Consider the following 24,931-nt stretch of genomic DNA (forward strand, 5'->3'; position numbering starts at 1 on the left):
CAGAATCATCGGAATTACACAGCTCCTATTTTAGCTTGTATATACATATGCATTTTGTTCTTTCCAAAACGGTGAAAATGTCACATGTACCAACTCAACTGTTTTTATCTCACTTCCTGACATGTGCACATTCTACCAACACTTTGTACCTTCAGCTACTGATAAGTAAGAGAGGACTGAAAGGAAAAATGAACTATAGGCTGCCCTTTCTTTCTATTCCCCTCTATGTTACCATTTTTCCTTGTAAGTTGTTGGCTAATACAGAAAGTAACAGGAGTAAGAAAGGAAATGATAAAGGTCCTTGGTTGTTCCATTTCTTAGAATACCACTTCCTTCTTTTCACAAGCAAAGTGCTGATTCAAACTGAGAAAATGATCTCTGTGGCCGTCAACATCCACCTCACTTCCTCAGTCATAAATGTAAGATACCTTTATTCTCACTTTGCAGCTTGTTGAATTTGCAAACATCATGGGCCTACTGGAATTCTGTGTTCCTGAAGCATCATAGACTCTACACATGAATAAGTTACAAGGAATGACTTACATGCAGTTTGCATGTATCTCCTCTGCTTATACACAAGCTCCATTATCCCACTGGACTTCACTTACAAAGCACAAGTATAGAGGTAAAATTATTAAGAATTTCAAAATGGCGACAGCAATAAATTAATCCAAATGAGGGACCCTTCTAGGTATGGGGCCTTATACAACCACACAGGTTGTACACCCATGAAGCCAGCCTTGTCTATAGCAGTGACGTGTTCTGCCCTTGGAAAGGCAAACAGGGAAAATTGTCATGACAAATCAAGATTTCCAGGGTTCCAGATGTTCAGAGAATGGGAAGGGGAGACTTGTGCTCTGCTGTGGGAGCTGGGGACATTGTCTTTGCTCCATGGATTCTTCAATGAGAAAAGGACAAGAATAATGCACAAGGCAGGAGTTCCTCTTCCAGTTTAAGGACAACAGGTTTCTCTTTCTAACACTTTGTTGGGGAAGATCATCAAGAAAATGTGAGAGCCCACTGATCCAAGAACAGGACCCAAGCAACAAGCCTCTCCACTCCCTCCCTTAACTTTGGAATGTATATTCTGCCTGCCTTCCTCATTCCCAGAAGCTGCCCCAAGGATAGAGCCTTGAGATAGAAATGTGATGTTGAGACTCTCTGGATAGTATATATGACTGAACACAGTTAAGGCACCTATATAAACTTTTAAGACTTGGTAGGTGGGTGCAGAAATCTGTTCATCTTGTGGCTGCCCATGACAAGCCTCATAAGTTCCCTTGCTTACTAAACCTGCCATCTACCACTGTGGAGTGATCTGCCTCTTTCTTCAGTCTTTCCCTATCCTCTATATGGGACCAGTTTGCAAACCAAAACCCTACTCCATCTTATCCACATATCATCAAAAGTAATCCTTTTTAAATGTATGTCTGATCATAACATTCCTCTAGACAAAATCATCAATCACATTGTCACAATCAAGACTAGAGTCCTTATAATGGTCTACATTTCCCTTGATGACCAACTGACAATATTTCTTACCATTTTCTATTCTTTAACCCCACTCCAGTTACACTATCCTCATTCTTTTGAATGCATACCTAAACTGCTGTTAACTCTGTCTTCATTGTTAGTGACAGCAATCTTCCTTGTCTCTTCATGTCACAACTGATTTCCAATCATCTAATATTAATATTGCAAAGTGATCTTAAAATGACAAATCTGGGAGTTCCCTGGCAGTCCAACAGTTAGGACTTGTCTCTTTCATTGCCGTGGCCCTGAGTTCAATCCTTGGTCGAGGAAATAAGATCCTGCAAGCCTTGTGGTGCAACCAAAAAAAAAAAAAAAAAAAAAAAAAAGACAAATCTGAGGTCATCTGACTGCTCTGATATTTTCAATGACTTTCCATTACCTGTAGGATAAAGTCCAAATTTCCTTACAAGAGAAATAAATAATCCATTCATAATAGTAGAGTATTTGGAACATATTAAGTGTTAAATTAATAAAAGTTATTTTTATTGAGGAAACATCTACTGATGAATTCAGCAACCTCTTCTATAGGACATGGTATAATTTTCATCTTTCTATTGTAATAAATTAATGGACTTTATCCCAAGTAATATTGCCTTTCTTATATCCTTTTCTTCTGATCCTTCTTCCCCTCATTCTTCTCTTTCTCTTTGATTTCCCTGTCTCTCGCACCTTCTTGCTCATTCTCTCTCTCCCATCCCTACTCACTTAGTGACATTTGCACAATAACTGTTTAATAGGGAAATTGTTGCAGATCTAAGATAAAGCTCTTTTAAAGAGTAATAAATGTTAAGCATTAATAATACTGTATTGAAACTGAAAAGGCTGATAATCAGCAATGCAGATTAGTAAAGACCTACAGCCTCTGGGTGTGAAAGAAATTGAGTTCAGTCTAAAATCAATCAGATGGTAAGTAGGCTGTCACTAATAATGACAGAAATACTAAGCTCCAGGTTTAAATTCATAACATTTTGGACTCGATACTTTCTGCTGCTGAATACTTTGGCTTTTGCTAGCATAAGTGGGAATTAATGACATATTAGTTGGAGTAACCACAATTTATAAAGCATTCTCACTAGAGAATATATTTCTTTCATATTATTTTATCATCTTCCATATATCTCAAAGTTTATCTAGCTAAGATATTAACCTGAATGTATTTTGTAATATTTGAAAATCATTCTTGTGTAGCAGAGCTGAAATACACCCTTTCTCTTGGTGTTCATGCTAGACAAATTCCAAATCACTTAACTTTTTAAGATAACATCAGAAAAGAATTCTCTCAATTACAAGTTTTTAAACTGTCAATTTTATGAGATTAATTGAGATTCATTTTTTTTTAACGAGATTCATTTTGATAAATATCTTTTGATGAGAAATAGATTGTCCTCTACTATGTATTAAAGAACAGCTTGTTTCCTTTGGATTAAATTTTTATGGTAAAATGCAAATAACTTTCCATTTCGTATAATTTATGATATTATCACTATATCCTGTTACACAAAATGACAATGAGCAAAACACTCCTGCTGCTGCAATCTGTGCTGAAAAACTTCCTCAAAATATATTGTCTCCATACGGACTTGAAGATATGGGGAGGGGGAAGGGTGAGTTTTGACAGGGCGAGAGAGAGTCATGGACATATACACACTAACAAACGTAGTAAGGTAGATAGCTAGGGGGAAGCAGCCGCAAGGCACAGGGATTTTAGCTCCGGGCTTTGGGACAGCCTGGAGGGGTGGGATGGGGAGAGTGGGAGGGAGGGAGACGCAAGAGGGAAGACACATGGGAGCATATGTATATGTATAGCTGATTCACTTTGTTATAAAGCAGAAACTAACACACCATTGTAAAGTAATTATACCCCAATAAAGATGTTAAAAAAAAAATATATTGTCTCCAGTTTTATCAGTAGATATAGCTGTAAGAGGTAGGAATTTTCTCACAGTATTTGGTGGATGATGTAAATACTTGGTTTTAATAGGCACTAAATATACAACATGTATTTGCTCAGCTGAAATTATAAATAGCCAAAGCTCTCTGAATAAGAATCATATGCTTTTAAGATTCATTTCTGCTCATGAGTGTTTTCTGTTTATTATTATTAACATTTATTTTTCATTTATATACAAATAAATTCAATAGGAATTGCTATACTCTACAATCAATATGATACATAATCCAAGTCTAAGTATGAATGTGTGTAGGCTCCTAACAACCACTTTATGATTTGGAGAATTATATGTAATTGGAAGAATAGAAGTTTTAAGGAATGCAAATAACTCATAAACTCAGTGTTTCTTCAGACTTGAGGATGCCATGATGCACTGAGTAATTTACATCTGGCTTTGAAACTGGGACCATGCTCTTAGAAATATTTTAATGGAAACAAGAATTCCTTCTTCCTGAAAATCTAGATTGTTAGATTGAGGGAATATAACATTTCTTACAGTTCTAGCTCTGGAGACAGATTGCTTATATGCAAAGTTGTCCATTTCCAATTATATGATCACAGGTCTCAATTTCATTATGTGTAAGATAGGGAAGACAGGTATCTTGAGAAGATTAAATGAGAAAACACTATATGTCTGAAACTGATAATTCTTGACATTTCATAAATGTCATAAATATTAGCTATTGCCATAGTAAATGGATTCTAAGGTGCATTTTTTCTTACATTTTAGTATGCGTCTCTGAAATAGGATGCATACTGCGGTCTATAGTTTCTCACAATTACAGTAGACCAAAATGCAGTCATAACATCAAGTTTATCAAGGCAATCCAGTGGTTAGGACTCAGTACTTTCACTGCTGAGGCTGGGTTCAATCTCTCTGGCTGGGAAATGAAGATCCTGCAAGCCTTGTGGTGCAACCAAAAAAAAAATATATATATATATATAAACATCAAAAGAACTAACATCAACACTTAAAGGTTGGAGACATATCTCTTCATTTTTTTAAGGTCTTAATTTCTCTCAGAAATTTATTTTTAATTTAGAGTCTTACACAATTTTTGATATGACTATTTCAAATTATTTTATGTTTTTAGATGGCATTATAATTGGTGCTTTATTTTATTTTCCAATTTTTTATTGCATATATGTATAATTGATATATATATATATATAATTGATTTTCATGTTGACCTTATATCTTGTGACATTGCAAGATTTATTTGTTGGTTCTAGTAGTTTTATTTTGTAGATTATGTAAGATTTTCTATGCACCTATTCATGTAGTCTGCAAATAAAGACAGTTCTACTTTCTTCCTCCAATATTTTTTTGTACATTTCACCTTACTGTGATCTTAAAGGTATCATGTACAGTGTTAACTAGATATCATTTCTGTGTTACTAATTTTAGAGGAAAAAAGTCTTCAGTCTCTCACCGTTAAGTAAAATATTAACTATAAGTTTCTCATAGATCTTTTTTATCAGGTTGATGAAATTTATTTCTAATTTTAGTTAGATACTTTTTTTTTATCATTATGGGTGTTGAATTTTGTCAAAGCCAAATACATTTTTTACATGAGATTGTCATATAATATTTTTTTGTCTGTTGATATAATAAATTAAATTGATTAATTTACAAATATCAAACCAACTTTGCATTATTGAGATAAATCCCAGTCATGATTATTGTGCAATATCTTCTTTATATATAGATAGTTATACTTAATCTGCTAATATTTGGTTAAGGGTTTCTAGCATTGATATTTATGAGGGATATTAGTTCTCAGTTTTTATAACTTGTAATGTCTTTTTCTGGTTTTGGTATCATGGTAGTGGAGGCCCTATGTACTCAACTGGGTAGTATTTCCATTTTCTCCTTCTCTGTTTTCTGAAATAGTTTATGGAATATAAACTATACTAAACACCAGTTTACTCCCTTGGACCTAGATTTTTCTCTTCTGGAAATGTTTTTGGTTAAAAACTTATTTTACAAACTCAATATTTTTAATAACTAGAGATTATTCAAACTTTTATATCACTTTTAAAGTCATTTTTTGCTTATTGTTTTGCAAAGTATATGCCATTTTTTAAAAATTGTTTGTCTGAGTCAGTTTAGGCTGTTATAATGAAACGCCACACACTGAGAGGCTTAAACAACAAATATTTATTTCTCACAGTTCTGGAGGCTAAGAAGTACGAGATCAAGGTACCAGTCAATTTGGTTCCTGATGAAATCATTTTCCTGGTTTGCAGACAGCTTCCTTATTGTGGCATCCTCACATGTCAAAGAGAATATTATGTCTTTCCAATCTCTCTTTATACAGGTTCTACCCTTATGATCTAATTGTCTTCTAAAGACCCCATCAAATATTTACAGACTATTCCATCCAACAACAGCAGAATATAGATTCTTCTCAAGCACTCATGGAACGTTCTCCAGCATAGGTCACAGACTGGGCCACAAAGCAAGTCTTAGTAAATTTAAGAATATTGAAATCATATGAAGCACCATTTCTGACCACAATGGTATGAAACTAGAAATCAATTACAAGGCAAAAACTGAAAATTTCATAAATATGTGGAGATCAAATGTGTTACTAAAACAAACAATGGGACAAAGAAGAAATCAATACAGAAATCCAGAAAAATAGTCTTGAGAAATATGAAAATGGATCTAATGTAAAACATTGTTACTGCAGTTGATAACACTACATTATATAATTAAAATTTGCTAAGAGAATAGAACTTAAATGTTCTCACCAAAAGAAAAAAAGTAAGGTTATATATGTGTTAATTAACTATATAGTGGGAATCCTTTCACAATGTGTATATATATTAAATCACCATGATGTACACTTTAATATATTATAATTATATTTTAAATTATACCTAAATAAAGCTGAAAAAAATGAAAAAAACAAAGCAAAAAAAAAATACAGCCATGTCTCCATGACCAGTTGTGGAAATGAAAAGTGTAGCATTTATATTTTCTTCCATTTTGTGTTGTATGTGTTTCCACATTTAAATGATCTCCTCTGTTTTCTTCTCCCTCCTTCTTCTCTTTTTAGACATGGTATGGTGGTGAACTTGACAATTTAACCCATTTTAATTAAAAATTTATAAAATGAGTTTATGTGTCAATCTAAAGGAGGAATGGACACCACCCAAAGATTTTCTTCTTAATACCTGAATACACATACTTCCAGAGAACTTGGATTGTTACACAGGTGAGCACTTTTATTTCTTATGTGGTTGTGTTATTTTTTTATTGATGCTATAACAAATCAAGCTTATTTCCTTACAAAAGCACAAATAAATTAATTAATTTTTTTTTTACAGTTTTTTAGGTCAGAATTGGAACAAGTCTCAGCAGACTAAAGATGTTAGCAGACTGCCTTCATTTATTGAGTTTTTAGGGGAAAATCCCTTTTCTGCTCATTTGGCTTGTTAGTGCAATTCAGTTCTTTGTAGATAGAGTACCAAGACAGATTTTCTTGCTGGCTGATATCTGAGAGAAGTTTCTAGTTGTTAGACCCACTCTATTCTGTAGGCAGTGATCTTCTCTCTCATCTTCAAAGTCAGAAATGGCAGGTCACATCCTTCTCATGTCACCTCTCTCTCTGATCAGAGCCTGGAAATAGTTCTGCTTTTAAAAATTCAGGTATTTAGATTGTGCCCATCTAGTAAATTCGGGATAATCTCCCAGCCCAGGGACTTTAACCTTAATCATGTCTGCAAAGTCTCTTTTGTTATGTTGGGTAATATATTCATTGGTTTGAGGAATTAGTTTCTATGGATATTTGGAATATCCAATATGGATATTTGGAAGACCTTCATTGTGCCTCCCATAGAAGGGATAATTACATTTTGTTGGTTTTGATCATTACAGACAGAATATTGGTCTATGACCTGGGTCATTCCAATCCAATGCATGGGCCAGATTTGAAATGGGTATCTAGTGACATAAACAAGCAGGAATTTTGCAACACCGTCTCTGGCAAGGATGAGATTTGTAGGAAATTTAGTTCATGGGGAGCAGTGGTAGCAGTGCTCTTTTCTTTTCTACAGCTTTTCTACTTTCCACAATTAATCCATTTGTTATTTGTGTTGTCCCAGTGCTATAGTCAGGACTATATTACATATTACATTTTAACTCTAAACTATTGGTCTCTGAGAGTAGAACACATTTTATTGTCTTAGGAATACTATGCCTCTACCAGACCTGACCCTATATGTCAGTAACCTTTAGTCAGGGCACTTTGGGCATTTTAGATGGGAAAGTTTTTTTATTGTGCAAGACTGTTCTATGCATTGCAAGGTATGTATTGTCCTCATCACTACACAATAAATGTCTCCTGAGCCCAGTAACTTGACAACCCAAAAAAACTCCACACATTTCAACTTTTCCCTTAGTAGGTTATAGTAACCCTGGATGATAATTACTGTTCAAAATATTCAATACATGTTTGATAAAAGATCTAAAGTGAAGTCCAAAGTTAGTAATGTTTATTTCCTATTTATTAATTTCTTTGATAATTTGTTTATCATAGTAGTATTGAGAAATTCCAGCATGACAAATTCTATGCTGGACACTACATATACTAGCCAAAGAATGTTCTTGACCCAATGTCTCATCCACTTTTATGTTCTCCTACTCAGATTAGAGGAGTAATTAACACTGTTACTCAGATTTTAGGGCACTGAGTGTGCCACATGCATCATTCTGTTCTAAAAATATTGTTGATGCACATAGTTCTCTCTCTCCTAATTCTATCTTCCATGCCTTATGTCTTCTAGGTAATCACTGCATTGTATTAATTTTTCCTTTTCCATTTGTATGTGCTGTGACACACTTCCTTCAAGTGACAAACCTGTAGCAAGACTGGAAGAAAATGAGGAAGAAGGGGCTTTGTTTGAGCCTTGAATTAAATTCACATGTTCTCATGGAACATTATAAAAAATCTTGTAGTAGGATGAAAGGACTATTCAGGCTAATACTTTCTCTTATTTCTCACTTGTTTATATGCATAAAACCCTTGGGGATGCCACATGAACAGCAATCAAGCTAAGCCAAGATTGCAACCCACTAATAGTATGATTCTTTCCACACTATAAACTGGCCATAGTTTATAGTACTTGAAGCCCCTCTACTGCCAACCCACAAAAGTTCCCATAAGATAATGTTAATTGTTGAAATATGAACGTCTCTACGCAGACTCCAAAAACCATACAGGAAAACAAGGAAGGTAATACAAATAATATGGAACCCAGACATAAAAAGAGATGTAGAAATGGGGAAATAAACATCCAAGACCTGCAGAGTAGGCTCTGGAGTCCACAACAGACCCTAGAATGAAGCAGGGATTTCACAAAAAAAGGAGAGGACTGAGGGGTGCCAGTGATGAAGGAACATGGAAACATCAACCAGGGCTCGCTCTCAGTGGGGTAATAGTGAGAACAGATATGAAACCTTATGGATCAGAGCTCAGGTGAATGAGAATTTGTGAAAGAGGAAATGATAAAGTGCCTGGAACCAGAGTCTGGGACAGGCATAGCCTCTAGGGAAGAACAAGACCTGGTGGGTGAGGGTACAGTAACCAGGAACCTTGTCAGTAAAAGGGAAAATGGAATATGTTGAAGATAAGGGTTATATTGAAATAAGACAGTCTTAAAGAATCATGAAGAAGTTTAAAGAAAGAATCTTTTATTTCTAAAAGTGTTGATATCATCAAAGGGGAAAAACACTTCTTTTTATTGTATTTTTAAAGTTTGCCTCTGTTTGTCATCTCAAGGGTTTCTCCTGTCAGCAGCAGTGGTAGTTATATGAATGAACCTGAATACACACAGATATATTTTAAAACCTGGAAAATTTAACCTGAAGTACATTTTAACTTTGGAGTGCCCTCAAGGGTAGAACTGAATTGCTCAGGAGATGAATAATGGGATTCATTACTATGACCAGTTGAAATCTAACATAACCCAAAGTATTCCCATGCTGCTGATCAGTTTAGAAACTGTGGAGAGTAATGCAGCCCTGCTTCAATTGATTTCTTACCCTACCACTGAAGCCATCAACAAAGGGGTATTTATTTCCTATAAAGAAAACGTATGCCTGTGTTCACTGATAGGGGGAATAAAGGCCATCCTCTTGCATATTCAAAAGATCTTTGTTTTATATCACTTTATTTCTATGATGCAAAAAAGTGCTAACTTATCATGCATGCTGTAAAGTTAGACTGGATCAATATTTTATGGATGTAAAGATTTACTTGTACAAGTTAATTTTGTTAATGTATCCAAATAGTCATATGAAAGATAAGGTTAGATCATCAAGAGACACTTGTTCTTTACTCTGTTCCACATGCAAATTAAAATCTTCTACGTAGAACATAAATTCAACACTGTGAGCTCACCTTTTCTTTATGGTATCAAAAGTCCAGAGCCAGATTGCTTCTACTGTAAGTTTTAGCAAATATTAAGTGAAAAAATTAATTATAATCATACACAAGCTTTTCCAGATAATAGGAAAAGAAGGTTTTTCTGCCTTTGTTTTTATGAGGCTAACATTGATGCAAACACCTAACCGGTATTGTGTAAAAAAGAAAAATTTTATCTATGAATATGTGTAAAACTAGGATGAGGTTCAAGAATCTGTATTTAGGAAGTCCTTAATAAAGGACAATTGTCACAATTAACATCAACAACAAAACCACTGTGACTTTAGGATATTAAAGTGTTTTGTCCTAGTCCTACTTATTATTCAAAGTTTGGATCAGAACCCATATAAGTTGATGTCCAATTCTAGTCATTTAAAGTAAGGCACCTGTTTCCATTCTATGATTGGATCAGTTTAAGATATTACATGCCATTATCACAAGTCAGCTCACAAGCTCTATGGATTATCACAATTAAGGTTGGTTTGTTGTTCACCTAAACTGACAAATACCAATAGCCTTCCACCTGGGGATTAAGGTTCATTGGCCCCTTCTATCATATGCTCTGCCATTCTCTAGGGCCTTTGGTCCTGTGCTTACAGCTGACAGAAAGAGGAAGAGAGACAGAAAAGCTCATCTTCTTCTTACCTATTCTAGCAAATGTGACACTAATTACTTACATTCACATTCCATTACTGAAAGGCAGTCAGATGATTTCAAGAGACCCAGAATGAGGTCTGGGAAGTGGAATTCCTAACTAATAGCTCCACAAAGTTTGCAGTAAAGTGCTAGCTATGTCTTTATGGTAACCATACCATAGTTCTAGTTTATACCTGTTCTGGATTATATCTGTTGTCCTGTTTAAGCCTAATTATTATCATGCAATCCAGGACACTTTTATAGTGTTGCCTTTCTCAAAATAGTCCTGATTTGAATGATAGATTATATGATCATTTTATGTTCTGCTACAATGCTCTTAGACAACTGCAGAAGATTTTTGTAATTGTTGCTTTTAATATATAAAAAAGAGATGAATAGGGCAACATTATAATGTTTTATTGTAGATATCATTAACATATTTACTGTACCTAGTTCATAGAAAATGCTTAACACCTTTGGCAATCCAAAATGATGTGACTATTTTTTAAATATTTTCTAGACATATTTAAAAATAATTATTTAGGGGCTTCCCTGGTGGCGCAGTGGTTGAGAGTCCGCCTGCCGATGCAGGGAACACGGGTTCGTGCCCTGGTCTGGGAAGATCCCACATGCCGCGGAGCGGCTGGGCCTGTGAGCCAAGGCCGCTGAGCCTGTGTGTCCGGAGCCTGTGGTCCGCAACAGGAGAGGCCACAACAGTGAAGGCCTGTGTACCGCAAAAAAAAAAAAAAATTTAAAAAATTTCATCAAAATTTTATCAAAAATAGCAAGTTTGGGATTTTTTTGACCCTAGATAATATAGCTTTGAAAAAATTCATATGCAGATTAGAAAACACAGCCAGATGTTCCAAGACACAGTGAATAATTTAAGAACATATTGGAGGAAAATTTAAATATACAATAAAAGTATTTCTAAAAGGAGGAAGACAAATGAGGCACTTTGCTGCCTGAAGGCAAAAAAAATGAATATATATCCCTTTAAAGTCCCTTACAGTCCCTTAGTGCTGTCATAAACTCTCTTGCAGAGTACATTTTTAGTTTATAAAAATGTTTTAAAATGATATGCTAAAGCAAGTGAAGATTTAGTAATAGATCCTTTAAGCAATAACATGCCCTGTGTCTTGAATACTAGCATCCTGTGATAACATGTAAGATTTGCTTGTGAAATCTATCTGAGAAACAGAATTTAACATGATGAAGTGTTGAGTTCCCAGGGTAAAGGCAATATTTTATCTCTCAAAATATAATGAGGACTACACTTCATTAAAGTTCAATTGTCAACTTGGGGGAATGATACTGCTTTGCTATGTCAAAATAAGCAAATAGAACAGAACATGAATTAAAAAAATTCTTGGGACAGCAGCATGAATAATTTAATAAGATGTCTCTACTATGATTGCTCTGGAATGAAAAAAAATATTAAATAAAAATGTGGTAAATATGACCCATTCAACTTATTTTCTTCCAATCTGCCCACCCTTAACCCAATGCCCTCTTTGTTTTTCATCCCTATTCCAAAAGTAAAATAAACATAACTCTCAGATGTCAATGTCACAGTGAAGATTTTATAAAATCTTAAACGTTTTGAATTCCAAAACAATGGCCTGACTGGTGCATTCTGAACTGAAACCTCATAAATTCTTAAGTGTACTATTCAATGGCAAATGTTCTGAAGACTTCCTAATCATGACTCATGCCATAAAAACAGGAAAAGAAGAAATGGATGTCTTTATCCTTTAAATAGAAAATGTCAAAATTTTTTTCTTATTTTTAATGTCTGGTGAACTGTACAATCTGTCACTTTTGAATGGTCGAGGATTTGCACATTTACAAAGTTTTATGGTCTGTATTTTGGGACTTATTGTCCATTACACCACCTTCATTCACTAAGATGTCACTAATTATCCTTTGAAATCTGAGTGTATTAATTAGAAATATTTTTTTTAATATAGTACCTATAAACATGTTACTAGGATATATAAGGCAATATAAGAAGAATGATTTTACCAATTTAATTGGATTATCATGAAGAAAGTTATATAAAAGTGACAATAAGTATTATAAAATCCAAACCACTCATTTTTTTATTTTTATTTTTTGGCTTCATTGGGTCCTTGCTGCTGCGCACAGGCTTTCTGTAGTTGCGGCGAGCGGGGGCTACTCTTCTTGCGGTGTGCAGGCTTCTTATTGCAATGGCTTCTCTTGTTGTGGAGCATGGGCTCTAGGTGCATGGGCTTCAGTAGTTGCAGCATGCAGGCTCTAGAGCACCTGGGTTTCAGTAGTTGTGGTGTGTAGGCTCAGTAGTTGTGGCTTGCAGGCTCTAGAGTGCCGGATCAGTAATTGTGGTGCATGGGCTTAGTTTCTCCACTGCATGTGGGATTTTCCTAGACCAGGGATCGAACCTGAGTCCCCTGCATGGGCAGGTGGATTCTTAACCACTGTGCCACCAGGGAAGTCCCCAAACCACTCATTTTTTTAAATCAAAAGGCACAGAGTTTAACTAACTTCAAAAATCACTTGAAATTTTTTTGGCAGAGTTGGGCCTGATATTAGTTATCAATCATTTCTAATGTACCATGAGTCTAGCACTTTGTGTCTCTTATCTGATTTAATCCCTACATCAACCCTGTAAAAGAGCCTGGCCATTAATATTTCCATTTGGCAGACGAAGAGACAGAGATATTAGCATCAGTAATCTGCCCATTTTGCAAAGATACAATAAAAATGTGAAATTCATAAGTCATGTAGAGGATGCCTCCTTTCAGGTATTTGCTGTAATATGTTAGGTGGCCTGTTAACCATATTTTACCCTTAAATTTCTAAACATGCTTATTGTACCACTGTGCTATCTTGCCCAAAGACAGAATGCTTTGCTCAATAAGCCTACATTGTGTATGTCACCTTGATGTAAATAACCTGAATTTTTAAACATGTTTGTGTAAAATATAATTTGCAAACAAGTAACATCTTTTGGGTTAATGCATTAATGAGGGTGATGGAATAATAAACCAAAAGAATGAAAGATGTGTCTAACATGCCCAGAATTCCAGTTAGCCTAAAATTCCAGTTAACCTGCCATCAAATATCTGCAAAGAATATCTGTCTGCCTGAGTCTCTTTTGAATGTACTAAGATGTCTACAAATCATTTAATAATATGTCATAAAATTACTCCAATCTCCTTGCTCTCCTTAGAATAAAGAACATCTATGAGTAAAAGATCAATGAATATTTTGGCTTGAAGTAAATGGTGATTGAAGCAAATAGAGCAACTGACTAATCGAATCCTCAGAGTAAGGTAATGATTGACTTCCTTTTGTTAGCTCACACAGTCACTTAATACCTTGATTCATTAGTTCTTAAACTTGAGTGTGTTCATTATTGTTTGGATAGTTTGTTTAAACACCATCTCTGGGTCCCAATTCCACAGTTATTGATATGGTAGGTCTGGTGGAGCTAGAGAATTTACATTTCTAAATTTCCAGGTGAATCTGATATTGATTTTTCAGGACCACCCATTGATAATTAGCCTAAATGTTTGTTGGATTTAATTGTTAAAGAGATTGAATGTTTATGTAGTAAGCAATAAGTGGTTGCTGGTTTTCTTAGTTGCCTCTTCTGATTAACATACTTGAACCAGGTATTTAATAATGCTAAATTTAACTTGTGTATGTTCTCAAACATAATAATTAGCTTTATGCTGAAATTAGAGCAAATAGTAATCAAATGAATCAAGATTTGAACCATCATCTCTATGACTCTAAAAACTGTGCTCTTTTTACCTTACCATATGTTTATTTTTGAGAAACAGAATAATACCATTAGAACTTAAGTCAATATTTTGAAATGAAATTCATATAGTAAAAAATATATAAATTGAATTTAATTAAAAATTCTGTTTGAAAACTAAGAAATTTTTATGGTTAATATACATTTGCATATAAAATTTTAAAAACTGTGACAGCATCATAGCAGCATAAGAAATTTCTTGTTTATCCCCACCCTCAATAACAAAGATTTGGCATGCATCCATAAACAAAATGCCTCTGTAGTAGTTGTGGAATCTAACATGAAACACAAAAGGACCCAGGAGTAGTCTCACCCACATGTACATCAGGAAATAGGCAGACAGACCCCAATACCAGCAGTGGATCCTGTAGTAGCTTATGAACTCACTCTAGCCCATCTCAGCCATAGTCTTGGTGTACCTGGAGAACACTGACATGGGAAGTCATCGAGGAAAGAGAGTCTTTATGGAAACCCAGGTTCTCAGAGAACCAAACTAAAATTCTGGAGCTGAAGAATTCAGTGAGTGAGTGGGAGACCTTCAAGATGACGGAGGAATTAAGATGTGGAGATCACCTTCCTCCCCACAAATACATCAAAAATACATCTACATGTGGAACAACTCCTACTGAACACTGGCAGAAGACCTCAGACTTCCCGAAAGGCAAGGAATTCCCCACGTACCTGGGTAGGGCAAAAGAAAAAAGAAAAAACATACAAAAGAATAGACACAGAACCTGCACCTCTGAGAGGGAGCTGTGAAGGAGGAAAGGTTTCCACACACTAGGAATTCCCTTCACTGGCAGAGACAGGGGGTGGCAGTGAGAATCTTCAGAGCTACGGAGGAGAGCACAGCAACAGGGGTGCAGAGGGCAAAGAGGAGAGATTCCCACACAGAGGATCGGTGCCAACTGGAACTCACCAGCCCGAGAGGCTTGTCTGCTCACCCGCCGGGGCGGGCGGGTCTGGGAGCTGAGGCTCGGTCTTAGGTCGGATCCCAGGGAGGGGACTGGGGTTGGCTGCGTGAACACAGCCTGGGGGGGATAGTGCACCAGAGATAGCCCCGAGGGAGTCTGGGAAAAGGTCTGGAACTGCCGAAGAGGAAAGAGACAATGGTTTCAGGGTTTGCGAGGAGAGGGGATTCAGAGCACCGCCTAAACGAGCTCCAGAGATGGGCGTGAGCCGCGGCTATCAGTGCGGACCCCAGAGATGGGCATGGGACGCTAAGGCTGCTGCTGCCACCACCAAGAAGCCTGTGTGCAAGTACAGGTCACTATCCCCATCTCCTCTCCTGGGAGCCTGTGCAGCCCGCCACTGCCAGGGTCTCATGACCCAGGGACAACTTCCCCGGGAGAACGCACGGCGCACCTCAGGCTGGTGCAACATCACATTGGCCTCTGCTGCTGCAGGCTCACCCCACATCCGTACCCCTCCCTCCCCCCGGCCTGAGTGAGCCAGATCCCACGAATCAGCTGCTCCTTTAACCCCATCCCGTCAGAGCGAAGAACAGACACCCTCAGGCGACCTACATGCAGAGGCAGGGCCAAATCCAAAGGTGAACCCTGGTAGCTGTGTGAACAAAGAAGAGAAAGGGAAATTTCTCCCAGCAGCCTCAGTAGCAGTGGATTAAAACTCCACAATCAACTTGATGTACCCTGCATCTGTGGAATAACTGAATAGACAATGAATCATCCCAAAATTGAGGCAGTAGACTTTGCGAGTAATTATATATATATATAATTTTCCTTTTTCTCTTTTTGTGTGTGTATGTGTATGCTTCTGGGTGTGATTTTGACAGTATAGCTTTGTTTTTACCATTTGTCCTAGGGGTCTGTCTGTCCTTTATTTATTTATTTTTTTAGTATAGTTTTTAGTGCTTGTTATCATTGTTGGATTTGTTTTTTGGTTTGGTTGCTCTCTTCTTACTTTCTTTCTCTTTGTCTTTTTAAAATTATTTTTAATTTTTTATTTTTAATAATTACTTTTTATTTTAATAAGTTTATTTATTTTCCTTTCTTTCTTTCTTTCTTTCTTTCTTTCTTTCTTTCTTTCTTTCTTTCTTTCTTTCTTTCTTCCTTTTCTTCTGAGCCATGGGGCTGACAGGGTGTTAGTGCTCCAGCCAGGTGTCAGACCTTTGCCTCCAAGGTGGGAGAGCCAAGTTCAGGACATTGGTCCACCAGAGACCTCCTGGCCCCACATATATAAAATGGCAAAAGCTCTCCCAGATATCTCTGTCTCAAAGCTAAGACCCAGCTCAACTCAATGACGAGAAAGCTACAGTGCTGGACACCCTATGCCAAACAACTACCAAGACAGGAACACCACTCAACCCATTAGCAGAGAGGCTGTCTAAAATCATAATAAGGTTACAGACACTCCAGAACACACTGCTGGAATTGGTCCTGCCACCAGAAAGACAAGATCCAGCCTCATCCACCAGAACACAGGCACCAGTCCCCTCCACCAGGAAGCTTACACAACACACTGAACCAACCTGAGCCACTGGGGACAGACACCAAAAACAATGGGAACTACGAACCTGCAGCCTGCAAAATGGAGACCCCAAACACATGAAGTTAAGCAAAATGAGAAGACACAGAAAGACACAGCAGATGAAGGAGCAAGGTAAAAACCCACCAGACCAAAAAAATGAAGAGGAAATAGGCAGTCTACCTGAAAAAGAATTCAGAGTAATGATAGTAAAGAAGATCCAAAATCTTAGGAATAGAAGGGAGGAAACACAAGAAAGGTTTAACAAGGGCATAGGAGAACTAAAGAGCAAACAAACAGTGATGAACAACACAATAAATGAAATTATAAATTCTCCAGAAGGAATCAATAACAGAATAATGGAGGCAAAAGAACGGATAAATGACCTGGAAGATAAAATAGTGGAAATAACTACCACAGAGCAGAATAAAGAAAAAAGAATGAAAAGAATTGAGGACAGTGTCAGAGACTTCTGGGACAACATTAAACATACCAACATTCGAATGATAGGGGTCCCAGAAGAAGAGAAAAAGAAAGGGAATGAGAAAATATTTGAAGTGATTATAGTGGAAAATTGCCCAAATATGGGAAAGGAAATAATCAAGTCCAGGAAGTGCAGAGGGTCCCATACAGGATAAATCCAAGGAGAAACATGCCAAGACACATATTATTCAAACAATCAAAAATTAAATACAAAGAAAAAATATTAAAAACAGCAAGGGTAAAACAACAAATAAGACACAAAGGAATCCCCATAAGGTATCCAGCTGATCTTTCAGCAGAAATCTTCAGGCCAGAAGAGAGTGACAGGATATATTTAAAGTGATGGAAAGGAAAAAGCTATAACAAAGATTACTCTACCAAGCAAGGATCTCATTCAGATTCAATGGAGACATTAAAACCTTTAATTTCTCTTAGCAAAAGCTAAGAGAATTCAGCACCACCAAACCAGATTTACAACAAATGCTAAAGGAACTTTTCTAGGCAGGAAACACAAGAGAAGGAAAGACCTACAATAACAAACCCAAAACAATTAAGAAAATGGTAATAGGAACAAACATATCGATAATTATCTTAAATGTAAATGGATTAAATGCTCCAACCAAAAGACATAGACTGGCTGAATGATTACAAAAACAAGACCCATATATATGCTGTCTACAAGAGACCCACTTCAGACGTAGGGACACATACAGAGTGAAAGTGAGGGAACAGAAGATGATATTTGATGCAAAGAGAAATAAAAAAAAAGCTGGCATGGCAATTCTCATATCAGACAAAATAGACTTTAAAATAAAGACTATAGTAAGAGACAAAGAAAGACACTACATAATGAATAAGGGATCAATCCAAGAAGAAGATATAACAATTGTAAACATTTTGCACCCAACATAGGAGCACCTCAATACATAAGGCAAATGCTAACAGGCATAAAACGGGAAATTGACAGTAACACTATCATAGTATGGGATGTTAACACCCCAGTTTAACCAATGGACAGATCATTTAAAATGAAAATAAATAAGGAAACACAAGCTTTAAATGATACATTAAATAAGATGAATTTAATTGATATTTATATGGCATTCCATCCAAAAACAAAATACACTTTCTTACCAAGTGCTCATGGAACATTCCCCAGGATAGATCATATCTTGGGTCACAAATCAAGCCTTGGTAAACTTAAGAAAATTGAAATTGTATCAAGTATCTTTTCCAACCAGAACACCATGAGACTAGATATCAATTACAGGAAAAAATCTGTATAAAATACAAATACAAGGAAGCTAAACAATACACTACTAAATAACCAAGAGATCACTGAAGAAATGAAAGAGGAAATAAAAAAATACCTGGAAACAAATGACAATGAAAACACGATGAACCAAAACCTATAGGATTCAGCAAAAGCAGTTCTAAGACAGATGTTTATAGCAGTACAATCCTACCTAAAGAAACAAGAAACATCTCCAATAAACAACCTAACCTTACACCTAAAGCAATGAGAGAAAGAAGAACAAAAAGTGCCCAAAGTTACCAGAAGGAAAGAAATCATAAAAACCTGGTCAGAAATAAATAAAAAAGAAATGAAGGAAACAATAGCAAAGATCAATAAAATTAAAAGCTGATTCTTTGAGAAGATAAACAAAATTGATAAACCATTTGCCAGACTCATCAAGAAAAAGGGGAGAAGTCTCAAATCAATAGAATTAGAAATGAAAAAGGAGAAGTAACAACTGACACTTCATGAGTGATTACTACAAGAAACTCTATGCCAATAAAATGGACAACCTGGAAAAAATGGACAAATTCTTAGAAAAGCAATACCTTCCAAGACTGAAGCAGGAAGAAATAGAAAATATGAACTGACCAATCACAAGCACTGAAATTGAAACTGTGATTAAAAATCTTGCAACAAACAAAAGTCCAGGACCAGATGGCTTCACAGGTGAATTCTATCAAACACTTAGAGAAGAGCTAACACCTATCCTTCTCAAACTTCTCTAAAATAGACCAGATGGAGGAACACTCCCAAACTCATTCTACGAGTCCACCATCACCCTGATACCAAAACCAGGCAAAGATGTCACAAAGAAAGAAAACTATTGGTCAATAACACTGATGAATATAGAAGCAAATATCTTCAATAAAATACTAGCAAACAGAATCCAGCAGCACATTAAAAGGAAAATACACCATGATCAAGTGAGGTTAATCCCAGGAATGCAGGATTCTTCAATATATTCAAATCAATCAATGTGACACACCATATTAACAAATTGACATACAAAAACCATATGATCATCTCAACAGATGCAGAAAAAGCTTTCAACAAAATTCAACACCAATTTATAGTAAAAAGCCTTCCAGAAAGTAGGCAAAGAGGGAACTTTCCTCAACATAATAAAGGCCATATATGACAAACCCACAGCCAACATCGTTCTCCATGGTGGAAAAGAGAAACCATTTCCTCTAAGATCAGGAACAAGACAAGGTTTTCCATTCTCACCACTATTATTCAACATAGTTTTGGAAGATTTAGCCACAGCAGTCAGAATAAAACGAAATAAAAGTTATCCAAATCAGAAAAGAAGAATTAAAGCTGTTTGCAGATGGCATGATACAATACATAGAGAATCCTAAAGATGCCACCAGAAAACTACTAGAGCAAATCAATGAATATGGTAAAGTAACAGGATACAAAATTAATGCACAGAAATCTCTTGCATTCCTGTACACTATGCATGAAAAATCTGAAAGAGAAATTAAGGAAACACCCCCATTTACCATTGCAACAAAAAGAATAAAATACCTAGGAATAAACCTACTTAAGCAGACAAAAGACCTGTATGCAGAAAACTATAAGACACTGATGAAAGAAATTAAAGATAATACAAACAGAGAGATAGGTGCACCATATTCTTGGATTGGATTGTTTCAATATTGTGAATATGACTATACTACCCAAATCAATCTACAGATTCAATGCAATCCCTATCAAACTACCAATGTCATTTTTCACAGAACTAGAACAAAAGAAATAACAATTTGTATGGAAACACCAGAGGCCCCCAATATCCAAAACAATCTTGAGAAAGAAAAGCGAGCAGGAAGAATCAGGCTCCTCGACTTCAGACTATACTACAAAGCTACAGTCATCAAGACAGTATGGTAATGGCACAAAAACATCAATATAGATCAATGGAACAGGATAGAAAGCCCAGAGATAAACTCACACACCTATGGTTACCTAATCTGTGACAAAGGAAGCAAGAATATGCAATGGATAAATACAGTCTCTTCACTAATTGGTGCTGGGAAAACTGGATGGCTACATGTAAAAGAACGAAATTAGAACCCTCTATAACACCATACACAAAAATAAACACAAAATGGATTAAAGACCTAAATGTAAGGCCACACAGTATAAAACTCTTAGAGGAAAACATAGGAAGAACTTTCTATGACATAAATCACAGCAAGATACTTTTTGACCCTCCTCCTAGAGAAATGAAAATAAAAACCAAAATAAACAAATGGGACCTAATAAAACTTAAAAGCTTTTGTACAGCAAAGGAAACCATAAACAATATAAAAAACAACCCTCAGAATGGGAGAAAATATTTCCAAATGAAACACCTGACAAAGGATTAATCCCCAAAATTTACAAGCAGCTCATGCATCTCAATATCAAAAAAAACAAATAACCCAGTCCAAAAATGGGCAGAAGGCCTAAATAGACACTTCTACAACGAAGATATACTGATTGCCAACAAAGACATGAAAGGATGCTCAACATCACTAATCATTAGAGAAATCAAATCAAAACTACAATGAGGTATCGCCTCACACCAGTCAGGATGGCCATCATCAAAAAATCTACAAACAGTAAATGCTGGAGAGGGTGTGGAGGAAAGGGAACTATTTTGCACTGTTGGTGGGAATATAAATCGATACAGCCGCTATGGAAAAAAGTATGGAAGTTCCTTAAAAAACTAAAAATAGAACTACCATATGACTCAGCAATCCCACTACTGGATACTATACCCTGAGAAAACCATAATTCAAAAACACATATATACCCCAGTGTTCATTGCAGCTCTATTTACAATAGCCAGGACATAGAAACAACCTAAGTGTCCATCGATAGATGAATGGATAAAGAAGATGTGGCACATATATACTATGGAATACTAGCCATAAGTAGAAACAAAATTCAGTTATTTGTAGTGAGGTGGATGGACCTGGAGACTGTCACACAGAGTGAAGTAAGTCAGAAAGAGAAAAAGAAATACTGTATGCTAACACATATATGTGGAATCTAAAAAAAAAAAATGATTATGAAGAACCTAGGGGCAGGACAGGAATAAAGATGCAGTTGTAGAGAATGGATTTGAGGACACAGGAATGGGAAGGATAAGCTGGTACAAAGTGGTATAGCAGCATGGACATATATACACTACCAAATGTAAAATAGATAGCTAGTGGGAAGCAGCTGCATAGAACAGGGAGATCAACTCAGTGCTTTGTGACCACTTAGAGGGGTGAGATAGGGAGGTTGGGAGGGAGACACAAGAGGGGGGAGATATGGGGATATATGTATATGTATAGCTGATTCACTTTGTTATAAAGCAGAAACTAACCCACCATTTTAAAGCAATTATACTCCAATAAAGATGTTAATTAATTAATTAATTATGTAAAAAAAACAACTCAATGAAGGAAATGAAAACTACAATAGAGAACATCAAACAGAAGATGTTCTTTAAAAATTAGTGTAGATCAGGCATAGGAAAGAATCAATGATTTAGAAGACAGAAACTTTGAAATAACCCAGTCAGAAAAGAACAATGGGAAAGGAATGAAAAAGAGTAAGAAAGCTTATCTGGTCTATAGGACACTATCCTCTCCCCACCAAAAAAAAAAAAAAAAAAAAGCCAATATACAAATCATTGACATTCCAGAGGAAGATAAACAGAAGAGGGGATAAAGCTTATTTAAAGAAATAATGGCTGAGAACTTTCCAAACCTAAGAAGAGATTTGGACATCCATGTTCATGAAGGTAATAAATTACCCCATTATTTCAATCAAAAATTGTCTTTTTCAATACACATTATATTAAAACTGTCAAAAATCAAAGACAAATGGAGAATGCTAAAAGTAGCAAGAGAAAGATTGTAACTTACAAAGGAATCCTCATTAGGCTATCAGCATATTTTTCAGCAGAATCCTTACAGGACAGGCAAGAGTGAGGTGATATATTCAAAGTGATGAAAGAAAAAAAATGCCAACCAAGAATACTTTATCCAGAATAGTTATTTTTCAGAAATAAAGGAGAAATAAAGACATTTCTTGATAATCAAAAGCTGAGAGAATATATCACCACTATACCCATCTTAAGGAAATGATAAAAGGGAGGTGGGATCAAGATGAGAGAATAGAAGGACCCTGAGCTCACCTCTCCTCTTGAACACATCTAAACTCAACTGCATATAGAACAACTCTTGCTAAGAATGACCTGAAGTCCTCTACAACCGAGGATTTAAAGAAGGAGCCACATGAAATCTGATAGGAAGGGAGAAGAAGTGATCTAATCAGGATTCCCAACCCTAGTGGGTGACCCAGAAGAGGAGGGGACCATCACAGTCTCAGGGATCTTGCTTGGGGATCAAGGAGGTATAGTCACTTGGCCGGTACTCCAGCTTTAGGGTCTGAAATGAGGAAGATGAGTCCTCTTAGCTTGTTTGAAAACCAGTGGGACTTACCCGAGTACTGTAAGAAACCAAGACTCTGCTCTTGAATAACACATATACAGATTTCCTTGTTTCTAATCTCAGCATGGAGGAAGTAGATTAAAAACTGCTGAGTGCTCTGGCTGGCTTGCCAGGATCCCTCCAACATGATCCCCAGCTCACACTGGGCTCCTGCTCCAGCACCTCCTGTACCAGTGCTGCTTATAACAAACCCATAGCTGACATCACACTCAATGTTAAAAAGCTGAAGTCTTTTGCTCTAAGATCTGGAACAAGACAACGATGACCACTTTTGCCATTTCTATTTATCATAGTATTGGAGATCCTACCCACAGCAATCAGGTAAAAAAAGGAAATAAAAAGCATCCAAATTGGAATGGAAGAGGTAAAACTGTCACTATTTCCAGATGACCTGATACTATATACAGAAAACTCTATAGTCTCCACCCAAAAACTGTTAGAACTAATAAATGAATTAAGTAAAGTTGAATGATACAAGATTGATATACAGAGATCTGTTGCTTTTCTGTACTCCAGAAATGAAGTATCAGAAAGAGAAAGCTAGAAAACAACCTAATTTACAATCACATCAAGAAGGGTAAAATTCTTAGGAATAAATTTAACCAAAGAGGTGAAAGACCTTTCTCTAAAAACTAAAAGATATTTATGAAGGAACTTGAAGATGATAAAAAGAAATGGAAAGATATCCTATGTTCATGGATTTGAAGAATTAATATTGTTAAAATGTCCATACTACCCAAAGCAATATACAGATTTAATGTAATTCCTATCAAAATACCAATTATATTTTTTACAGAACTAGAACAAATATTCCTAAAATTGGTACGGAAACACAAAAGACTCTGAATAGCCAAAGCAATTTTGAGAGAAAAAAGAAAAAAGCTGGAGGTATCCTGCTCCTTAATTTCAAACTATACTACAAAGATGCAGTTATCAAAACAAAAGGTACTGGCACAAAAACAAACACATAGGTCAGTGGAACAGAATAGAGAGCCCAGAAGTCAACCCACACACACCATGTTCAATTCATCTATGACAAAAAGGGCAAGAATACACAATGGAGAAATGATAGTCTTTTCAATAAGTGGAGTTGGGAAAATTCAACAGCTTCATGTGAAAAAATGAAATTAGACCATTTTCTCACAACAAGTACAAAAATGAATTCAAAATGGGTCAAAGGCCTAAATGTAAGACAAGAGCCCATAAAACTCCTAGAAAAATCCTAAGCAGTAAATTCTTGACATAGGTCTTAGCACTATTTTTTTTTTTTTTTTTAAATCAGTGTCCTCAGGCAAGGGGAACAAAAAACAAACAAACAAAAAAATTGTACCTAATCAAACTTCAAACCTTTTGTGTAGTGAAGAAAACCATCAACAAACAAAACAGGCAACCTAGTGAGTGGGGGAAGATATTTGCAAATGATATGTCTGATAAGGAGTTAATATCAAAATTATATAAAGAATCCATACAACTCAATACCAAAAAAAAACCTCATTAAAAAATGGGTAGAAGGGGCTTCCCTGGTGGCGCAGTGGTTGAGAGTCCGCCTGCCGATGCAGGGGACACGGGTTCGTGCCCTGGTCTGGGAAGACCTCACATGCCGCGGAGTGGCTAGGCCTGTGAGCCATGGCTGCTGAGCCTGCGCATCCAAAGCCTGTGGTCTGCAACGGGAGAGGCCACAACAGTGAGAGGCCTGTGTACCGCAAAAAAAAAAAAAAAAAAAAAAAAAAAAAAAGATGGAAGAACTGAAAACACATATTTCCAGTGAAGACAAACAGCCAACAAGCACATGAAAAGTTGCTCAACATC

The sequence above is a fragment of the Phocoena phocoena genome, chromosome 1, assembly GCF_963924675.1.
Source record: "Phocoena phocoena chromosome 1, mPhoPho1.1, whole genome shotgun sequence".
Taxonomy (NCBI): domain Eukaryota; kingdom Metazoa; phylum Chordata; class Mammalia; order Artiodactyla; family Phocoenidae; genus Phocoena; species Phocoena phocoena.